General features: G+C 35.9%; 1 non-coding gene across 1 annotated transcript; it reads left to right on the forward strand.

Annotated features, from left to right (window-relative positions):
* The first annotated feature begins 2,049 nt into the window (after nucleotides 1–2,049).
* On the forward strand, nucleotides 2,050–2,122 carry TRNAG-UCC (transfer RNA glycine (anticodon UCC)). Its single transcript has one exon. It is a non-coding gene; the product is annotated as a tRNA-Gly (tRNA).
* Nucleotides 2,123–17,083: the final 14,961 nt, after the last annotated feature.

The raw sequence follows: 17,083 nt of genomic DNA on the forward strand, positions 1-17,083 counted from the left end.
AAGTTAGTACCTTTTAACTCCCTTTACTCATTTCGCCCAATCCCCACCTCCGGCAACCACCAATCTGTTTTTTATATCTATGGGCTTTGTTCATTTCTTTGTTTGCTTGCTTGTTTTTGATTTTAGATTCCACATGTGAGTGAGATCATATGGTATTTGTCTTTGTCTGACTTATTTCACTTAGTATAATGCCCTCAAGGTCCACCCGTGTTGCTGCAGATTGCAAGAACTCATTCTTTTTTATGGCTTTTTATATCTATCTATCTATCTATCTATCTATCTATCTATCTATATATCACACCTTCTTTATCCATTCATCTATCAGTGGACACTTAAGTTTTTCCATATCTTGGCTGTTGTAAATAATGCAGTGAACATGGAGGTGCATATAGCTTTTCAAATTAGCATTTTCATTTTCTTTGGATAAATACCAAGAAATGGGATTGCTGGATCATATGTTAGTTTTATTTTTAATTTTTTTTGAGGAATCATCATATTGTTTTCCATAGCGGCTGCATCAATTTACAGTCCCACCAACAGTGCACAATATAATGGCTATTTTATCAGTTTTAAAATTATGGAGTTTTTCTATTGACAATACACAGAAATCTTATAGTTAGAGAACCAAAATTAATAGCATAACTGACAGAAATCAAAAGGATGAGGAGAAGTAAAGGTAGGTTCTTTAGCTTTCTAGATCAGCCAGTAGATCAGCTTAAAGGTGATAGAGCAAGAAACAGAGGTTTAAATCGATTATTTTATATTATAATTGTAACCACAATTAGAACTACAAATTATAACTAATACACATCATGAGTTAGGTGGGGAAAACGAGAAGATTTATGAGGAAAATTATAAATTATTCATTTTTAAGAAGAGGTCTGGTAGAGGATATAAAAAAGAGAAACTGAAAAGTCGTTATATTTTTTTACTTAAAACTTTTCTGTATGGCTTGACTTTATTCCTCTAAGTGAATATATTGCTTTAGCAAAAAGATACTTAATGCATAAAACACAAGATGAAATACCAAAATATTACTGGGTAAGCATTTTAGGAATGACTCCCCTTCCACTTTAGGTTTTATATTTTTCCCCAAATTTTCTGTGCACATTACTTTTATAATCTAAAATTCTATAAAATAAATTTCATGTTTAAAATAGTGGTAACATCTGATGTAACACAATGTATTTCAAATAGACGTGCAAGTTATTGCAAAAAATTGGATATATCCTTTACAAGGCCAAGTTGCTCACGTATGTTGAGTACCTATGATATAGTTGCAGTGTAACTGTTGATGGTTTTTTAATCTTGTAAGTACTGACTTAAGTCCTGTGCATCACAGATAATATGACAATTCCAAAAATTAAGCTGTAGAGAAAAATTCCTTGTTACTACATAGAAAATCGCTTGATAGAATTAAATGAGTCACTCAACCGTGCTGCACAAATTTATAGCCATTATCTGTGGAGAAATAGAGTTAGCACTGACATTAAATGTGCTATTTGATTTCTTTATTATAAATTTTATGTTCTGTTCAAATTCTTTACCCACTACCATATGGTTTTCATTATGTTTGTTGCCATTTGTTATGCCCGATAAGTTAAAATTTTATTATATATTGATTTACTGCTGTGAATGCCTGAAGACCTTTGTGCTCTCAACACCATCATTTATCAGATATCAATTGTTTTTTACTCTCAGACCACAGAACATATTAAACTGATTCTGGATATATCTTTACATGCTAAAGGGCCTGACCCCAATTTTTCTGTTAAAGACCTTTTAGCTTCAGTTTTAAGAGCAATTTTGTTTTTTGCAATATTGTGGTGTTCTTGACTAGGATTCCCACTTTTTCATTTATTTGGCTGGAAAACAGGACAAAAACAGTGTTTCAGATAATTTATAGAGATGTGGCAGCCTGTTCTTGATTTAATCAATGTCCATAAAAATGATTTAGGAATGTTTTATTTGGAAAATGAGTTGTACAGGTGGTCATAAATTAAAGTGCTTTAAAAAATATATACCAGTTAAAAGGAATGAATACGGACTTCCCTGGTGGTCCAGTGGTTAAGAGACTGCACTTCCAATGCAGGGGGCCCGGGTTCGATCCCTGGTCAGGGAACTAGATTTCGCATGCCCCAACGAAGATCCTGCACGTTGCAAATGAAGATCCCATGTGCCTCAACTAAGATACAGCGCAGCCAAATAAATAAATAAATAAATAAATATATTTTTTAAAAAAGGAATGAATGCTTTGTCCCATCCTAGATTCTGTTACATATGGTTTTAATATGCCTCTATATGATGGGATAATCATTGTCCAAAGAATGACAAACTGCAGCTGAATTTGCAAGATAATTTTCTGATTATTTTCTACTTGCTTTGAGATACCTATTCAATTATCTAATACATAGTTGAAAATAAAATGCTATATTCTAAGTGCAGAAGTCTACAATAATACATAAATATTAAAAAGTTTAACCATCGTGACATATAGAACATTAAAAGGTTAACTGAATAATTAATATTAATACTTTCTGAAACAAATTGGTGAATCTGAGTGTTAGAATTCTTCTAAGCATTATTTTCTATTAAAAGTGATAGTTTAGCCTACATATGAGTGAAATAGAAACAATAAACTTCTTTACAAACAAATGTTAGTGTCTCATTCTATATGAAAATTAGGGTTGTTGAAGGGCATTTTGTCAGCCTGAACTCTGAAGTCAGGCAAACCTGATTTCGAAACAAAGCTTTACATGAATTTACTACCTATTGGAAAAGGAATATTACTTTCCTTATCTGAACTGAGGATTAAATGAGATTATGGTTGCATATGAGAAGTTCCTGGTACATAGTATGTAATAAAGGAAAAAAGCTGCCAATTATTTCATGAGATTGATATACACTGATTGTCTAAGCATCTCAATTTATCTACCTTCCTGAATTAGCTGATTGACAGATAAAAATAATCTGATATGCTAAGAAAATAGCTAAAATTTCCTTATTTAGAAATGATAAACAAGGAATTACCACATGTTATTTCAAAGTTAATTAAATTTGATTCCTTTTATCTATTTTGTGTGTGTGTGTGTGTGTGTGTGTGTGTGTGTGTGTAGATTTCAGTTGGCTTTAGGACAGTGCTTTTCAAAATTTCAGTGTACATGTGAATCACCTGGAGATGTTGCAGAAATCCAGATTCTTGGTCAGTAGGTCTGGGGTAGGGTCTGAGATTCTGAATTTCTAAAAGCTTACTGGTGATACCAAAGCTATTGGACCATGGTGTGTGTGTGTGTGCTGGTACTTGGGGTAGCGAGATGCTACATAATATATCCTCCTGCTCTTTCCTATCATATGCTTCCATAGCACCCTGAATGTACACTCTCAAAATTATTTGTTTTGGGTGTTAAAATCTTTTTTTTTTCTTTTTTCTTTTTTTTTTTTTTTTTGCGGTACGCGGGCCTCTCACTGTTGCGGCCTCTCCTGTTGTGGAGCACAGGCTCCAGACGCGCAGGCTCAGTGGCCATGGCTCACAAGCCCAGCCGCTGCGCGGCATGTGGGATCTTCCCGGACTGGGGCACGAACCCGTGTCCCCTGCATCGGCAGGCAGACTCTCAACCACTGCGCCACCAGGGAAGCCCTAAAATCTTTTAAATCTTGTACTCCCTTCCATATATTGTAAGCTCCTGAAAGTATGTCTTCTTTTACTCACTGCTCTGTCCCAGAACAGCACAGTGCCTGGAGCTTGGCAATGAGTACTCATTTGTTTAGTGTTGGTAAACTACATGCCAGAAATGAAGTCCATGGCTGAAAAGATAATAAGAAGCCACAGATTGAAAGGTTCTACATAATGGCTGGGTTACAAAATAGTTTTGCAAAATGGACTACTTCTCCACACCCGTAGGTTTAGTTTAATTTCTTCCCCCAGAAATGTATGTATGTGCCTGTGTCTAGTGGGCATGGTCAAAATTGCTGTTTGAAAGACATTGTATCATTTTGGTAATTAGATACAATATAACTAAATTTACTGCTTTATAAATTTACTTTGACATTGATTCAAGAAGGAGCAATTGAAAAGAGTAACTGAAAACAAAGTCAAAAGAGGGCTAGGTCACTAAGTTTCTTTATGGCCAAGATGATGCTGCCACCTAGTAGAGTTTTGAGAAGGTAAAATACTGTATTGTATACTGGAAATTTTCTAAGAGAGTAGATCTTAAGTGTTATCACCACACACACACACACACACACACACACACACACACACGCACACACAAATGGTAACTTTGTAATATGATGGTGTGTGGGTAAACTTGGTTGTGGTAAACATTTTACAGTGTATACCTATATCAAACCATCGCATTTTTTCCCTGTCAATTATGTGTCAATAATTTGTCATAATAGCTTAGTTTGCATTTTCTGAGATTCTTATATAAATGGATTCATGTAATATGTACTCTTTTAGTCTGACTTCTTTTACTCAGCAAAATTATGTCGTTGTGTGTATCAATGGTTTGTTTCTTCCTAAATGGAGCAGAATTCCATTTAATGAAGAGAAAGTTTACATTTTGAAGTAGATGCTATCCAGGCATTCATTTCTCTGCAGGGTGTATGGAAAGAGAAAATTATGAACTTTCAGTTCTGATTGTGTTGTTATGTAGAGTATAGAAGTGGGTGATAAATATAAAATTTTGCCTTTCTAGTACTTCACAAGCTAACTTTAATGATTTTAGACGTAGGTATTAATGTGTGTATTCATTTTACTTGAAAATAACATATACAGTATTCATATGAGCTAACATTAGCCTATCAAATCTAGTTAACTCATGCTCTCAGCACATCCTTACAGGCAACAGTGAACTAATGGGGACTGGGACTGAGAACATTAATGTTGATTTGTTGTCTCTTGGAGTTTTCTTCTTGTACAATCCTTCATTAGAGGTTAATTATGCATGGAGAGACATACCTTGAAAGATGGACAGAAATTTCAGATTGTTTTCATCTATTATATCATATTCCTGTTTTGAACCCCTTCAGTTTTTCTTGTTCTCACTGTTTCTGGGGCAGCTGGCTACTTTTCCACTTTTTCAGTTCACACTGCAGAAACAGTGTGTGTGACTCTGGTCAGCTTCAGGCAAACACACATGTCCATATTCAGCACTCCTTGCCTTCTGCCACTTGGGATTAATCTTTGAACCAAGGAGTCTGGAGCAGGAAGAAAACATAGACAGAATCATAATGGTACTGTTTTCAGTAAACTCTCAAATACTGCAAATATTAACATCGAATTAATCATGACAGGAGAATATAAAGGAACAAGTTTGAAATTTGAGTAGGTATTTCTTAAAATTCCTAATATGACCATTATGAAATATATTAGAGTAGTTTATAAATTTGAATTTAAGATAAAATAGAAATATTCTTAAATTTTTAATGTCAAAACTTTCAATTTTTCATTTATTTGATAATTACATTACATATATACATATATATCTTTACATATAAATATATTAATAAATATTTTAAGGTTATTTGGGACTTTTACCCAAGAACTGAAAAACTCTTTTGAGTTTAGGAAGTTTGGTTTTTTTGTTGTGTCGTTGTCCTTTTCCTTGATTTGCATCTTATCTCAGGTGTCTGAACAGAATGCCGTATTTAGGGGATTGATTGCATTTCACATATTAAAGATGAAGAAACCCCAGAAACTCAGAAGTTTTTACTATTGCTTTTAGATAGATGAGGAGTGTGAAAAGGTAGATATCCTAAGTTAATATTAGGGAACTAAATCTATCTGAGTAAAACCAATTGGAAAGAATTTTTTTTATCTCAGGCTAAGGGCCTTTGTTCTGCAGTAATGGCAGCCATTTAAAGTAAATTGTCCATTAAAGTACCACTCCAGCTTTTGACAAATTGCATCAAACTGTTTTCTTCCTCCAGAGAAACACAAACCTGAGAACGGTGGTTTTATTTTTTTCTGCTTGACATATAGGTTTCCTGAATCAGCCGGCTAAAATGCTTTTAGGTGCTCTGTGAGACAACCCAAAGAGGTTATATATGGTCCAGTAGAGCCCAAGTGAAGACATTGAATACTAGCAACTTATCTTGTGTGATGACAAATAATTGGTCATGCTCTTATATCATTTATCATTTTGAAAACAGTTCTCACTTTTTAATCATATAATGTAAGAACAATGGAACAGAACTGACAAAAGCTATAAATCCTATTTTTGGCTAAAAAGCCATCGAACCATACAAAAATAATTCAAATGACTGTCAAGGTACAAAATCAAAGCACTGCTGTTGTAGGCAGCTACTATCTTACTTTCAGGTGACAAAAGTTCAAGTTGCTAATTATAACTGAGCAAAAAGATCAATTTTGATAGAAATATTCTTTCAAAAATTAAATTAGCTGTAGTAAAGTTGCAAAGATAACTATACAACTGTGGTTTAGATGTTAATGGAATGAAATATTTTACTGTCTTTTTTTTTTTTTTAATAAATTTATTTATTTATTTATTTATTTTTGGTTGCATTGGGTCTTCATTGCTGTGCACGGGCTTTCTCTAGTTGTGGCAAGTGGGGGCTACTCTTCGTTGCGGTGCGCAGGCTTCTCATTTCAGTGGCTTCTCTCATTGTGGAGCATGGGCTCTAGGGCATGCGGGCTTCAGTAGTGGTGGCGCACGGGCTTAGTTGCTCCGCGGCATGTGGAATCTTCCCGGACCAGGGCTTGAACCCGTGTCCCCTGCATTGGCAGGCGGATTCTTAACCACTGCACCACCAGGGAAGTCCTGTCTTTTTAACGTAGATTATTTTTTAGCTATGTGAAAATAATATCAGATTTGTTATTATCAGTAGTAAAAATAGTTATAATATTCTACCTTTACAGTATATAATAAGAAAAATAAACACTGCCTGTGTTTCTAAAACAAGCTATTCACTTTAGCTTTGATTATCTATATGTTGTGGTTATATAATTCATTAGTAAAAAATCCTTCATTGCAAACTAAAAATTCTAATTCACAAATATGAAAAGAGCATTATGCTAAAATAACTGAAATTTGCTTAAATCCTTTGATTTTAGGGATAATTTTCTAATGTACAGTATTTTGTGGAAAGTATAAAATTCATTATCTCATACTGGATCCATAGTCTGGAAAGTTCTGAGTAGTATCAATTTCCTTGACTTTCACAACTTTGACACTTTTGAAGATAACAGGTCTGTTATTTTGTAGACTGTCCCTGAATTTGGGTTTTTCTGATATTTCCTATTGATTAGATTCTAGTTATGCACATTTAGAAAGAATATCACAGAAATGAGGTTATGTTCCTTTCAGGAGGCCCATGATTTTGATTTGTCTCATTATTCATAATGTTAACTTTGATTATGTATTTAAAATTATGTCTGCCAGACTTATCCACTGTACAATTACTCATTTTACTTTTGTAGTGATTAAGAATTTTGTAGAGAAGTGTTTTAAAATGGTGTAAACATTCCATTCTTTACTAAACTTTTGATACATTCATTTATTTGTTTAGATTAGTAAATTTACTTATTTTGATGCCCAAATTGTCCTACATTTAGCCAAAGGGAGACTATTCAATATGGCTTCTGTGTCCTTTTGACATGTCCAAATTGTCCTTTAAGCACTTTATTTCTTTCTGGCATTAGTAAGATTTTCCAGGCCCTTTTTCTACTTTCCCTGACTCAGCTAGTCCACCAAAGATCTTCAGTTCCATTCCAGATGTTTAGAAACTGAGATCTGGTAGCACTTATTAATAAAGTATGCTCTTCCTAGGCTCAGTAGACAGTTCTAAGGTATATGTGTATGTACATACATGGATACATACATACATTTACATCTATATTAATTCTATATTTCCACACATACATTTGTATCTGTATTTCTTTCTCTGTCTCTCTCTGTCTTTGTCTCTTTGTATGTATTAAAATACCTGAGTTAACATCAGTGTCTTCAATTCTATTGAAGGATTTGTCCTTGTTTTCTCCCTTTCCCTTCTCTAAGTGTGAGAAACCCAACTCCTACTAGCTTCAGAATATGTACTGTATTTGTCAATCCCTCTGTATGTAACTAATCTCCTGTTGCCACCACTGCCCTCTGCAGCATAGATGCCTGCCTCATCCTGCTCAGGTTCAGATACCGTATCTCCCCTCTGCAAGGATGCTCCATTAACTGTTCATGCTCCAACAGCCCAGGTGAGGCCACTGGCTCTCCTCCACAAGGACTTTCTCTCATACAAGTTGGTCTCTGGCATTCTGCAAATGTGCCCTAGTGGCTTCTCCTTTCCCTTGTGATAACCCATTTCCTCTTTTCCTCTGATATCACACACACATACACACCTTCCTGGATTTCTTCTATCTTTGTTTTAGTTACATTTTTTTTTCTTTTCCTGCCTGCTCTCTAGAGTTCAAGTTCCCTAGATCTTTTTCCTTGCTGCCTATATGATGTCGATCAGTCTCATAGTTTTTTGTTTTGTTTTGTTTTGTTTTTTGGCGGTACGCAGGCCTCTCACTCTTGTGGCCTCTCCCATTGCAGAGCACAGGCTCTGGACGCGCAGGCTCAGCGGCCATGGCTCACAGGCCCAGCCACTCAGTGGCATGTGGGATCTTCCTGGAACGGGGCACGAACCCATGTCCCCTGCATCGGCAGGCGGACTCTCAACCACTGCGCCACCAGGGAAGCCCCAGTCTCATAGTTTTAAGTTTCTTCTCCATTTCAATAACTCCCAAATCAGTATCTGCTGAGTTTAAAGCTGATACACATGACTGCCTACTTGGTGTCTATGCACGGGTCTCATGCATTTAGATATAAGATGGACAAATGAGAACTCTTGATTCTTCTTGTGCCACTCTTCTTCCTCCAATAAATGACACCACTATTGTTGTATAAGCCAGAATACAGGCATAGTCCTTGATTTGTTTTCCTGACCCACACACATGCAATATATTAGCAAATTCAGCTGGTATTTTCTTCAAATGTTTTCCTTATCTGCTGATTTCCATCAATCTCCATTGCTGCCACCGTGGGCCAAGCCATACTTATAACTCATGTAATTACCTCCTAACTATTTTCTCCTACTTCTATAATCGATAATCTATTCTTCTGTAATCTATAATCTATTCCTCTAAAGAAGGTAGAAACTATCTTTTAAAAATTAAATCAGACCACATTGTCTCTCAACAGAAATCCTCGCTGCCTTTCCATTGCACTTATAATGAAATGCAATCTTCTTGACCTGGTCTACAGTGCTCCCTCTGTGGTCTGGCTCCAGTTTATCTCTGTCATGCCATCCTTTACCACTTTTCCCCTCTGGCTTACTAAGAGCTATTTTGTCCTTCTTGTTTTCCAACAGGCCAAGTTTTCCCCAACTCAGGCATTTGGATTTGCTCTCTAGTACACACTTTCTCCAAATCTTCATTTAGCTGACCCCTTCTCATTTGGATCTCACTGAAATATCACCTTCTTAGAGAGGTTAAATTAATTGACCAACTTGAGACCAAAACTCTCAAGTCTGTTAGTGAAGCTCTGAGTTCAGCAAGGCACTTAGTGATCATTTACAAGTGGCTGCTGAAAGTCTCCGAAGGAGGTTTGGAGTCTGTCCCACATATACGGTTCATAGGAGGCAACTGAGGTTTCATAAATCATGAGAGAGTTTAAGAATGTTAAGAGAACCCATGGAACAGCGCAAGTCAGGAGCCAGAAGATGGAGAACTTCTGATAGGTATGTAGGGTCTTGACTTTATGGCCTAGACTGTAGACTTCAGCAGCGGTCACAGGTACCCAGTAGCATCTGGTAAAACCATCTACTACAGCACAAGAAGCGCAAAGGAAGGTCAGACAGCCAGGAACTAAAGCTATCCTGCAACCCCCCTTAGATACTTCTGAAATACCCAGAAGAGATCTCCCAGATGTGAGGTTTCTTTCCTCAATAGCCCAGAAGACCTATAAATATCTCCTTAAACGTATCCCTAGGTATCGTCTTGGGGGAAGGGGTTAGGGGTGAATGAAGTGCTAAAAGAATTATCACTTGATTTAAAAAGACTGAGGTAACCTGAGAAAATATAAATGGAAGAGATTTTGTTTATGAAACCTAAGCCCACCCAAGTTTCCTAGTGGACTAAGGGTAAATGGTCCATATGATCATTGTCACATGTACTGCTCATTTTATTCACCTGGAGGAGCTTTAAAAGCTAATGTCTGAGTCTGTCACCCCAGAGATTTTGATTTAATTGACCTGGGGTGTGGCCTGAGCATCATGATATTTTGAAATTTTCCAGGTGCTTCTAATGTACAGCCAAGGTTGACAGACTGAGAACCAGTGTTTTAGACTAAAATAATCTCTATACACATTTCCAGTCACATACCACCATTTCATATATGTTTATATATCCTGGTATGGGTGAGATTTAGCTAGGACCCCTAATCCCTGACTCACTAGACAAATTCTGATTTAAAAAGTTTCCAAGGGGTGTAAGTACTGAAATATTTCTAGAAAATGAATTATTTTAATCGAGTTAGCTCCATTAAAAAATTTATTAGCTTGAGGTCTCTTTTTGCCCCAACTGGCTTCAGTGGAGTCTGGGAGCATGTCAACTGGCCTCTTTGGACACCTTTCCCCTAGGTTCATACCATCACCTCGACCTTTTACATATTACTGTCCTCACCTTGAGAGGGGATGTGGAAAAATTAACTTAGTAAGACTTCTTCCCAAAGGCTTAAAGCAGAGCCGACCTTTGCGATATTTTCTCTTCCTTTCTCCTAGGGTTTGTGAGCAATCATCCTTGTGGTCAGGATCAATCCAAAAATTCCCAGTTTTATACATTTGGCAGAACTGCCTGGTTATTCTTATTAAAGAAAACAATAATACTAACAATAAAAATCAGATCTTTCAGCTGCATCCTACCTAGTCTAAGAAACATAGCTGGCCAGCGTTAAGATTAATGGGGCTCAGGAAATCACCATGGTAAAGCTTGCTAACCCAGCAGTCTTTTGAAATGTGCCATGACAACCTCAGCAATGACATCTTTATAATGTTTCATGAAGGTATGTATTGAGTCTAATGAACTTTTGTTAGCTTTGCTGTTTCTCACTTTGTTCACTTTTGCAGCTGCTAAAATGGGAAAGATTGAGATCAGCAAGTTTCTGAGTAAGCTAAAAGGAATAATTTTTTTCTACCTACTTAGCAAATTTCTCTTGGACAATTGGACGTTATTTGGGGTTTCATACTTGGAGGAAGAAGCACAAGCATATTTCAGTCATTTTAGAGAATAAATATTCTCTGTATATATATTTGTAGCTGTTATTTTCTTTCTTTTTGAGGTTTATGACTGATCCTTGGCATGTGGCCCCTTGTGTATTGCTCTTCTGAAACAGCCTGAAAAGAATTTTCCAAGAGTTACGTGGAGCTTCTCTTTAGTTAAAATTCTGCTTTTTTTCCTCACTTGAGTGTCACTCTTCAGAGAACCAACATAACAAAGTAGTAAATACAAATAGATACAAAAATATCTATGAGAAGATCACTGAATTAGATTTGTGAAAGCACATTAAAAGTAATTTTCTACTGAAAAATTTAGTCAAATTTATTAATCATATCTCTGCTGGTGTTAAATAAAAATTTAAAAGGTAGAAATCAATAAACAGAGATAAAAGCTTCTCAAGAATAAATGAAAGGAAGTAATAAAAAGACTAACTAAGCTGAAGTGCCTCCTATCAACAGCAGCTGATAAAATATTAAAAGATTTGCCTTGTGTAATGTCTCTAGAGAAGCATCTTGCTGATCTACTAGACCATGATTGACAACTTTGAGACCTTGCTGGAAGCCACAAAAGTATATCTATAATATTATGCTCATGCATAGGTCTTTCTTGCTAAACGGGGCTGGAAATAACATACCACCGAATGATGGGCTTTTAAGAAATTAAACATTCTCCTCAGTCCTAGCTGAAGTTTAATTTGCTTAGAATTAGATGTTACATGGTATCTGGAATGCAAAAAACAAAAAAACCAGAGCATTGTACCTAAGCACATGTAAAACTGTTTTGGAGGAGTTAAGAAGTCAGTGGAGGAAATTTTATGGGGGTGGGCAGGTGATTTCAACGGCAGAATAAATAATTAGTACTATTTACTGATATTTCATGGGCCTGGTACTAACCTCACTGATTTATGTTCATTGTCTTAATTAAGTCTCACAAAAAAAGCCTCACCTATGAGACTTGTAATGATACTTCCTCTTTTCTTGAGATATGAAATTGAAACTCAGGAAAATTAAGGAACTTGCCCAAGGTCATAGTAAATAGTGGCTTAACTTGTATTTGAACCCACATCAGAGCAACTCCAAGTGACATGACAAACTGAAATTGACTATGAGGCTGGTGACACCATAGGCATCTATTCACAAGAGTGATATGCCTTTTCAGTTTGTTGATTGTTTCCTTCACTGTGCAAAAGCTTTTCAGTTTGATGTAGTCCCATTCATTTATTTTTACTTTTTTGCCCTTGCCTGAGGTGACAGATCCAGAAGATCAATGTTAAAGAGTTTACTACCTATGCTTTCCTCTAGGATTTTTATGGTTACAAGTCTTACATTTAAGTCTTTAATACATTTTGAGTTTATTTTTGTATATATGAAAATGGTCCAGTTTCATTCATTTGCATGTATCTGTCCAGTTTTCCCAACACCATGTATTGAAGAGACAATCTTTTCCCATTTTATGTGCTTGCCTCCTTTGTTGTAGATTAACTGCCTGTGTAAGCATAGGTTTATTTCTGGGCTCTCTATTCTGTTCCATTGATCAATGTGTCTGTTTTTGTGCCAATACAGTAGTGGTTCAATTACCGTAGCTTTGTAATATTGTTTGAAATCAGGAAGTGTGATGCCCTCAGCTTTGCTCTTCCTTCTCAAGATTCCTTTGGCTATTCAGGTTCTTTTGTGTTTCTATACAAATTTCAAAATTATTTGTTCTAGTTCTGTGAAAAATAATGTCATTGGTATCTTTTTTTTCTTTACATATTTATTGGAGTATAATTGCTTTACAATGTTGTGTTAGTTTCTGCTTTATAACAAAGTAAATCAGCGAGATATATATATATATATATATATATATATATACACATACACACATATATCTCCATATCTCCTCCCTTTTGCATCTCCCCCCCCACACTCCCTATCCCACCCCTCTAGGTGGTCACAAAGCACCAAGCTGATCCCCCTGTGCTATGTGGCTGCTTCCCACCCGCTATCTATTTTACATTTGGTAGTGTATATATGTCCATGCCACTCTCTCACTTCATCCCAGTTTACCCTTCCCCTTCCCCATGTCCTCAAGTCGATTCTCTACATCTGCATCTTTATTCCTGTCCTTTCCCTAGGTTCTTCAGAACCATTTTTAAAATTTAGATTCCATATATATGTGTTAGCATATGGTATTTGATTTTCTCTTTCTGACTTACTTCACTCTGTATGACAGACTCTAGGTCCATCCACCTCACTACAAATAACTCAATTTCATTTCTTTTTATGACTGAGTAATATTCCATTGTATATATGTGCCACATCTTCCTTATCCACTCATCTGTTGATGGACACTTAGGTTGCTTCCATGTCCTGGCTATTGTAAACAGAGCTGCAATGAACATTGTGGTACATGACTCTTTTTCAATTATGGTTTTCTCAGGGTATATGCCCAGTAGTGGGATTGCTGGGTTGTATGATAGTTCTAATTTTAGTTTTTTAAGGAACCTCCATACTGTTCTCCATAGTGGCTGTAACAATTTACATTCCCACCAGCAATGCAAGAGGGTTCCCTTTTCTCCACACCCTCTCCAGCATTTATTATTTGTAGATTTTTTGATGACGGCCATTCTGACTGGTGTGAGGTAATACCTCATTGAAGTTTTGATTTGCATTTCTCTAATGATTAGTGATGTTGAGCATCCTTTCATGTGTTTGTTGGCAATCTATATCTTCTTGGAGAAATGTCTATTTAGGTCTTCTGCACAGTTTTGGATTGGGTTGTTTGTTCTTTTGATATTGAGCTGCATGAGCTGCTTGTACATTTTGGAGATTAATCCTTTGTCACTTGCTTCATTTGCAAATATTTTCTCCCATTCTGAGGGTTGTCTTATCATCTTGTTTATGGTTTCCTTTGCTGTGCAAAAGCTTTGAAGTTTCATTAGGTCTCATTTGTTTATTTTTGTATTTATTTCCATTTCTCTAGGAGGTGGGTCAAAAAGGACCTTGCTGTGATTTATATCATAGAGTGTTCTGCCTATGTTTTCCTCTAAGAGTTTTATAGTGTCTGGCCTTACATTTAGGTCTTTAATCCATCTGACGTTTATTTTTGTGTGTGGTGTTAGGGAGTGTTCTAATTTCATTCTTTTACTTGTAGCTGTCCTGTTTCCCCATCATGACTTATTGAAATGGCTGTCTTTTCTCCATTGTATCTTCTTGCCTCCTTTATCAAAAATAAGGTGACCATATGTGCGTGGGTTTATCTCTGGGCTTTCTATCTGCTCCACTGATCTATATTTCTGTTTTTTTGCCAGTACCATACTGTCTTGATTACTGTATCTTCATAGTATAGTCTGAAGTCAGGGACCCTGATTCCTCCAGCTCCATATTTCTTTATCAAGATTCCTTTGGCTATTCGGGATCTTTTATGTTTCCATACAAATTGTGAAATTTTTTGCTCTAGTCCTGTGAAAAATGCCATTGGTAGTTTGATAGGGATTGCATTGAATATGTAGATTGCTTTGGATTCTTCCATTCCAAGAACGTGGTATATATCTCCATCTGTTTGTATCATCTTTAATTTCTTTCATCAGCATCTTATAGTTTTCTACATACAGGTCGTTTGTCTCCTAGATATTTTATTATTCCTAGGTATTTTATTCTTTTGGTTGTGACGGTAAATGGGAGTGTTTACTTAATTTCTCTTTCAGGTGTTTCATCATTAGTGTATAGGAATGCAAGAGATTTCTGTGCGTTAATTTTGTATCCCGAAGCTCTACCAAATTCATTGATTAGCTCTAGTATTTTTCTGGTAGCATCTTTAGGAGTCTATATGTGTAGTATCATGTCATCTGCAAACAGTGACAGCTTTACTTCTTTTCCGATTTGGATTCATTTTATTTCTTTTTCTTCTCTGATTTCTGTGGCTAAAACTTCCAAATCTATGTTGAATAATAGTGGTGAGCGTGGACAACTTCATCTTGTTCCTGATCTTATAGGAAATGGTTTCAGTTTTTCACCATTGAGAACAATGTTGGCTGTGGGTTTGTTATATATGGCCTTTTTTATGTTGAGGTAAGTTCCCTCTATGCCTACTTTCTGGAGAGTTTTTATCATAAATAGGTGTTGAATTTTGTTGAAAGCTTTTTCTGCATCTATTGAGATGATCATATGCTTTTTCTCCTTCAATTTGTTAATATGGTTTATCACATTGATTGATTTGCGTATATTGAAGAATCCTTGCATTCGTGGGATATACCCCACTTGATCATGGTGTATGATCCTTTTAATGTGCTGTTGGATTCTGTTTGCTAGTATTTTGTTGAGGATTTTTGCACCTATGTTCATCAGTGGTATTGGCCTGTAGTTTTCTTTCTTTGTGACATCTTTGTCTGGTTTTGGTATCAGGGTGATTGTGGCATTGTAGAATGAGTTTGGGAGTGTTCCTCCCTCTGCAATTTTTGGGAAGAGTTTGAGAAGGATAGGTGTTAGATGAGTTTGGGAGTGTTCCTCCCTCTGCAAGTTTTGGGGAGAGTTTGAAAAGGATAGGTGTTAGCTCTTCTCTGAATGTTTGATAGAATTTGCCAGTGAAGCCATCTGGTCCTGGGCTTTTGATTGTTAGAAGATTTTAAATCACAGTCTCAATTTCAGTGCTTGTGATTGGTCTGTTTATATTTTCTATTTCTTCCTGGTTCAGTCTCAGAAGGTTGTGCTTTTCTAAGAATTTGTCCATTTCTTCCAGGTTGTCCATTTAATTGGCACATAGTTGCTTATAGTAATCTCACATGATCCTTTGTATTTCTGCAGTGTCAGTTGTTACTTCTCCTTTTTCGTTTCTAATTCTGTTGATTTGAGTCTTCTCCTTTCTTTTCTTTATTAGTCTGAGTAATGGTTTATCAATTTTATTTATCTTCTCAAAGAACCAGCTTTTAGTTTTATTGATCTTTGCTATCATGTCCTTCATTTCTTTCTCATTTATTTCTGATCTGATCTTTATGATTTCTTTCCTTCTGCTAACTTTGTGGGTTTTTTGTTCTTCTTTCTCTAATTGCTTTAGGTGTAAGGTTAGGTTGTTTATTTGAGATGTTTCTTGTTTCTTGAGGTAGGATTGTATTGCTATAAACTTCCCTCTTAGAACTGCTTTTTCTGCATCCCATAGGTTTTGGGTCCTCGTGTTTTCATAGTCATTTGTTTCTAAGTGTTCTTTCCTTTCCTCTTTGATTTCTTCAGTGATCTTTTGGTTATTTAGTAGTGTCTTGTTTAGCCTCTATGTGTTTGTATTTTTTACAGACTTTTTTCCTGTAATTGTATCTAGTCTTATAGCGTTGTGATCAGAAAAGATACTTGATACGATTTCATATTTTTAAAATTTACCAAGGCTTGATTTGTGACCCAAGATATGATCTATCCTAGAGTATGTTTCATGAGCACTTGAGAAGAAAGTGTATTCTATTGTTTTTGGATGGAATGTCCTATAAATATCAATTAAGTCCATTCTGTTTAATGTATCATTTAAAGGTTGTGTTTCCTTATTTATTTTCATTTTAGATGATCTTTCCCTTGGTGAAAGTGTGGTGTTAAAGTCCCCTACTATGATTGTGTGAATTTCGATTCCCCCTTTATGACTGTTAGCATTTGCCTTATGCATTGAGGTGCTCCTATGTTGGGTGCATAAATATTTACAATTGTTATATCTTCTTCCTGGCTTGGTCCCTTGATCATTATGTAGTGTTCTTCTTTCTCTCTTGTAATAGTCTTTATTTTAAAGTCTATTTTGTCTGTTATGAGAATTGCTACTCCAGCTTTCTTTTGATTTTTATTTGCATGGAATATCTTT

Source organism: Lagenorhynchus albirostris, chromosome 6, assembly GCF_949774975.1.
Source record: "Lagenorhynchus albirostris chromosome 6, mLagAlb1.1, whole genome shotgun sequence".
In the NCBI taxonomy this organism is placed as follows: domain Eukaryota; kingdom Metazoa; phylum Chordata; class Mammalia; order Artiodactyla; family Delphinidae; genus Lagenorhynchus; species Lagenorhynchus albirostris.